Source organism: Eufriesea mexicana, unplaced genomic scaffold (genome assembly GCF_001483705.2).
Source record: "Eufriesea mexicana isolate 0111107269 unplaced genomic scaffold, ASM148370v2 scaffold1407, whole genome shotgun sequence".
Taxonomy (NCBI): Eukaryota; Metazoa; Arthropoda; class Insecta; order Hymenoptera; family Apidae; genus Eufriesea; species Eufriesea mexicana.
The window spans coordinates 26609-33096 of record NW_016909509.1 but is presented as its reverse complement, the minus strand read 5'-3'; the positions used below and the strand labels follow the sequence as shown (position 1 = coordinate 33096).

At 50.6% G+C, this 6488-nt stretch overlaps 1 pseudogene; it reads left to right on the top strand.

Annotated features, from left to right (window-relative positions):
* Positions 1–1765: 1765 nt before the first annotated feature.
* Positions 1766–4230, top strand: LOC108548178 (frizzled-2-like; annotated as a pseudogene).
* The last annotated feature ends 2258 nt before the right edge of the window (positions 4231–6488 follow it).

Genomic DNA, 6488 nt, shown 5'->3' with positions numbered 1-6488 from the left:
CGGTGTAACGTACGCCAGAATATCTCATACGTAGATAGGCGACTAATTACAGCGTTACGATGAAGGTAATTTTGTATATAATTATGTAGTTATCTGATAATATAATTAGGAATAATTGGATAATGCAATTGCCTAGAAATAGGTATATATATATACAGTCTAGCCTAATAAAGGTCAACATTAATTTTCCTAAAAGTGGTTACATGTTTGCAGTAATTGCGGAAACAAAAAGTATGAAACCAGTCATTTTCATAGTTTCATAGTTAGAATCCTAATAAAGGTCAACATTAATTTTCCTAAAAGTGGTTACATGTTTGCAGTAATTGCGGAAACAAAAAGTATGAAACCAGTCATTTTCACCGGTTTCATAGTTCCTCTATACTGATTGCCAACTAGTGGATCCTGATCTTCGACCCAGTCACGAAATATTTTCTGGGGAGCCCGATGACCACTTTTACACGATTTTTAGTATTTATTTACTTTATAAAAACGAACAGAAGCCTCTGATTTTTAGATAAATTGAGAAACACTGTTCCTCTTCAGACTATAAATATCAGGACACTTGCGTCTCGTAGAAAACATGGTAATTGGCACAGGTTATTGTTGAATCGACTAAACAATCGAAATCTCGTTACTTGTACGAGATAACGACCGAAGAGTTACAAAAAATTGCTTCGGACACGTGCTTTGACTGGGCCTTTGGATAAAACGAAACCGATTAGTCAATCGATAAGTTGGTCATTTCTGGAGCATAGTTGGAAGTTTATCAATACGCTCTAATTACGAGTATGAATTGGGAGACAACAACAGTATTCGAGGAAACGCGACTGCAGAGAGATTGAAAGATAACGGTGCGTTAGCGTCCATCCATTAACCTAATTGATACGCATACATCGTATGCGCCAGCTAGAACATTTCGTGTTTGGCTAGCGCCGGTGACACACGCGTTAGTGAGCAACGTGTTAAAACACGCGACGACGCGAAAAATATCGTGAATTATTCCGGAATATTTTCCCACTTACTTACCGTATGTTAGTCGAACGAGTCCCGGGTGTCTACCCCTTTGCAATTCCCGTAAGTCGTAGAAGATCATCCGAAATCCGACTATTCTGACCGTATGACATGTCTTTGTGGAAGCATCGTCGGAAAATTTCATTAACACATTGTGTGCCGCATAAAATTTTTTAGGACATAAGCCAGGGACCATGCGTTTTTACAAGATAGTGTATTGATATGTAAGATAATCTAAGATAATCACAGATGGCGCGCGAAAAATGAGAAAACTCGTGAGCGGTAACAGTCTGTAGCGATCATCATTCTGGCTCATGCCACTAGATGGATTCCGACTTGAAGGAGGTTGGAGAAATTTCTCGCAAGTTCTCGGAAAACCTCCAATTCGTATATATGTATAATTTTCCGATCTAAGGCAGGGCCTGCTAGGTAGCCTTACTGATGTGTCTGACCTGATCTAGCAGGCCCAGGACGAAACGCATCCCTTGATTTTCCTTTCACCCATGCTAGTACTACTGTCATATAAAGATACCTGCGATCAGTCGAGGTCAATAACGGCGGGTGTGTTGACAATTGACAACAACTCACACAAACTCAATTTTCTGTCAGACGCCTTTTGAAAAAGTCGATAAATATGAGGAGATTTTCACTACCAATTGAGTCTTGGCGACTAATAAACTGACGAAACGACGTTTTCTGTTGCAGGCCGGAGTGAGGCGACCCACGCAGGCGTAAGCGAAATCAAGCTACGAAAATGGGATTCGTTCGACGGACGAAGCTGCTTCCGAGCCGAACGATGGCGTCCCTATTGCCGTTGCTGCTGCTCGCAGTATTATCGAACGCGCGATTAGAATCAGCAATCAGTCCAGTGAGTAACGTGGGCTCGGTATCGAGCGGTTCTTCGTCGTCCTCTTCTTCCGCCTCCTCGTCGTCGATGGTGAGCGTCGTGCCTGGCAGTGGCTCCGCTTCCGGCAGCATGGTAGGGTCTGGAAACAGCGTGGTCGGGGGTGACAGTAGCGGCCTTGGACACTCGTCGCTAGGTGGCGGGACGGTGAATGGGAATGGCAGATGCGAGGAGATTATGATCCCGATGTGTCAAGGAATCGGGTACAATCTGACAGCCATGCCGAACGACAACCAGGAAGAGGCCGGTTTAGAGGTGCACCAGTTCTGGCCGTTGGTGGCGATCAACAGTTCGCCGGTTTTGAAGTTCTTCCTGTGCTCCGTGTACACTCCGATATGCTTGCCCGATTACACGAAACCTCTGCCAGCTTGCAGGAGCGTTTGCGAGAGAGCACGAGCCGGTTGCGCGCCGTTGATGCAGCAGTACGTATTCTCCTGGCCAGAGATAATGGCTTGCGAGAAACTACCGACTCAGGGAGGCCCGGAGAACCTGTGCATGGAACAGGACAATCATACCAGCAGCACGGATATGGGTCCGGGAACGGAGGAGCAGTGAGCAGCGCCCCACTGACAGCAGCGCCACCGCGCCCAATTAGGCTGTTGAAGACGACCCAACCACCGCGGTGCAAGCCAGGAAAAAATCGAAAAAACTGCCAACATCCCCCGGGGCAAAGGGCGAGGGATTGTGCATGCAGCTGCAGGGCCCCCCTCGTACCCCTGGGGGCGGGGGAGGGGCACGGTCATTCTGGGACCGATAAGCGGCAGCAGCACCAGCAACGTAGGCAACGGGACTGGTCTGGCAGGCATGGCCGTAAGTGGGGTCATACCGGCGCCACCGATAAGCATCGTTCGGAGCATCGTCCAGGACATTGCCGGAGTACCAAACTGCACTCTCCCGTGCCACGGGGCGTTTCTGGGGGGGGGGCACGGTCATTCTGGGACCGATAAGCGGCAGCAGCACCAGCAACGTAGGCAACGGGACTGGTCTGGCAGGCATGGCCGTAAGTGGGGTCATACCGGCGCCACCGATAAGCATCGTTCGGAGCATCGTCCAGGACATTGCCGGAGTACCAAACTGCACTCTCCCGTGCCACGGGGCGTTTCTCACCCCAGAAGAGCGTGAGTTCGCGGCCGTGTGGCTGGCTCTGTGGAGCGGCCTGTGCGCCGCAAGCATGCTCGTGACCGTCACCACGTTTCTGATCGACACCCAGCGCTTCAAGTATCCTGAGAGACTGATAGTGTTCCTGTCAGCCTGCTACTTCGCCGTGTCGGTCGGCTACCTGTCCAGGAGCGTGTTCGGCCACGAGGAGATAGCCTGCGACGGACTGGCACCGAAGTCCAGGGCACAGGGCCCGGAAGCTCGCGTCGCCGTCTTCCTCATGGTCTACTTCTTCGGAATGGCGTCGTCGGTCTGGTGGGTGATCTTCGCGTTCACGTGGTTCCTGGCAGCGGCCCTGAAATGGGACAACGAGGCGATAGTCTCGTACTCGCAGTACTTCCATCTAGTGGCCTGGCTAGCACCAGCGGTCCAGACGTTCTCGGCGTACCTGGCCGTGGGACTGGCAGGGGATCGTGTGGCAGGAGGCTGTACGGTAGCCCCGGAAGGAATACGGTCGTTCATTCTGGTACCCTTGTTCGTGTACCCTCTACTGGGGACGAGCTTCCTTCTGGCAGGATTCGTGAGCCTCTTCAGGATTCGTTCGGTGGTAAAACGACAGCCGGGAGCGAAGGCGGAATCAGGATTCGTGAGCCTCTTCAGGATTCGTTCGGTGGTAAAACGGCAGCCGGGAGCGAAGGCGGAAACTGGAGAAACTGATGATACGCATCGGCGTGTTCAGTGTTCTTTACACGCTACCAGCCGGAGTAGTGTTGGCCTGTCACATGTACGAGACGACGTTACGAAACGAGTGGCTCGGTTCGCTGGCATGCCCCTGTCGACCAAGAGCATGACCTCTCTACTCCGTCCTGATGCTCAAGTACTTTATGGCGCTCGCAGTAGGCATCACGTCAGGCGTGTGAATCTGGAGCGGCAAAACCGTCGACTCGTGGAAACGTCTATGAAGACGTTTGTTCAGCAGCGGGAGCGCAGGCGGTGGTCACGGAGGCGGTGGCGCCGAAATGGTAGCAGGCGTGGCAGGCGTCAACGGAGGCATCGGCAGCACCAGCATCAAGGGCGTCGTCGGACATGTCGGAGTGCCGTATCCACCAGCACCGGGCCCCGACAGCGCTTTACTTCCACCTGGCAGCGTGGCCAGCGCGTCACAGCATTATCTTCATGATCACGTCCTCAAGCAACCCCCTCTCTTGCACGTATGACGTCACCAGTCAGCGGGGGGCGATATGAACACTGCTGGCTGCGAACCGCAGCAACAGCAGCAGTCGGTGCAACAGGAGAGGCCTTCCGCCCTTATTAACTACGGGCTCATTTAGCCCTTCGCCTCGGTCTCGCGCAGGCACACGCAGCATACGGCATCGCACACGGCGCCACACACGCCACACTCGGCGGCTACCATATACTCGAGGAGGTCGTTGGCGCCCACTGGCCCCCTCACGCCAGCTCACGGACTCGCACCCTCGTACACCCAGGTCACCGAAGTATGAATTGATTTTCGATAGCAACTTTGTCACCGTTCTTAACAGTATGCCGAAATGAAAGGGGAGAAAGGGGGTTGTCGAGGGTGTATGCGTTTCTCGGTACCACCGCCGTGTGGCGCTTCACGACGCGTCGAACAGCGTCGATGACTCGCGACGGTGCTTCTCGATTACCCGATATACGTATTAGCACGTACGTGTCTTTTCCGCCGGCCTCGAGCCGCTTCTTTTCTACTTCTACGTCATTTTTAACCTGTGTACACGTAGGCTAACGATCCTTTTTACCAATCTCGTGAATTTAGCGGTGAAATTCCTGTAATTGGTGAGACGCGTAGCGCGAACGCGGTTCGAATTCTACCGCCGGAGCAGTCGGTATATATGGTATACTTGAACCCTCGACGCGGCGACACCAGAGGGCGACGGTGAGCAACATGGAGCTCGAGACCGGCCGGTGTAGTGAGATTGTGATGTTAGTGCATGGATCGAATGTGGTTTAACGAGTGAGTGAATCGAGCGAATGGGACGCGTGACAGACATTCTCTCTTATTCGTATCTATCTGTACTCTTTCTTACTTATATACCGTAGCGGAGCTCGTACAGTCCGCATGTCCGTCTAACGTGTATCGTCTCGTCTATTTATCTAATCTAGCCATAACAGAAGTATAGGTTTAAAACACGGACTTTTAGATGTCGTTACTTAAGGATTACGGTGGTGGTCCGACATTCCGCGTCGCCTGTTTTTGTAATTTCATACGATTTAGTCGCTAGTCGAACGGTCGAAACGAACGTGTGTCGGTGTGGGAGAGGAGGGGATCGACTGATCATCTCGACCAATGAAAGTACTCCGTAGAGCCACGAATGCAGGCTCACCGCCGGCGATCGTATGAAGTGCGACGTGCATGTGTATAGCGCAGACGTATAAGGGAAGGAAGGAAAGGTGGAGAACGAAAGGTAACTGTAAATATTATTCTTAGATGTTAGGTAAACTGCTGTAAATATAAAAGAGAAATGGTGAGAGAACGATCATCAGAGAACGATTTATCGGTCGACACGAATTTAATACGATGTACAGACGCGAGCATGCGCAGTCGTGATGGTGACGCGTTCCTTTTTGCGCATTTATCCGTGAACCTCTGAATTCGTTTCGTATCCTTCGAAGAGAGTTTCGATGGTCGATAAAACGAGTCTCTTGTCAAACGTTTGGTGCAATGAGTAATGGGTATCGAATAACAATAGGAATACCGTAAAGAGAAGCTTCGGAGGGAGCTGCTGCTAGTCTTGCCGCGGGCGAAGGAACGCGTCGATCGAAGCGTAAATGTGTCGCGAAAAGAAAACGAAACGTGTGTTTACGGTATGAATACACGTATGCATACGTGGAAGCACGATTTCGGGTATCGAGCGCGACTTTTTTACTGCCGAACGGAGCCCCCTCTCCCCCCTCAAACCTTTACGCACGCACGCACGCACGCACGCACACACACACGCGGTATGGTTATTATTAAATAAGGCACTAAGATCTGAGACTAACAGGATTCTACTTAAAGAAAGTCGAGAAGAGACGATTGAGACGGTTAAAACGAAAACATAGTGGAGGCATTGTTGTCGTGCCGATCCGAAGTCACGCGTACGTGACAGCGGCCGATAATCGTTGGCGAAGAAAAGTCGCGCATGCGCGACAGCAGCCAGCGAAGTGTTAAAAGAATATCGAGAGCCATTCGCCATATTCCTTTCCACACAGGAGTTGCTTCTTTCTTGAAAATTCGTCGTATAATGGAAGATGAGTATTTCTGGACTTGTAAAAATTGTTGGAAGGTATACAATTGCAAATATTTATTGACAATTGATAGACTGGATGATCTTTTTCTCGAACAAAAGGTACGACTGACGAAAATAGACGTGCTACGTTATTTATTACAGGAATGAGGTTTCGGTGACGATTTACGAGCAGATTTGCCGAAAGGTTTCACCGATCGGTAGCAGAG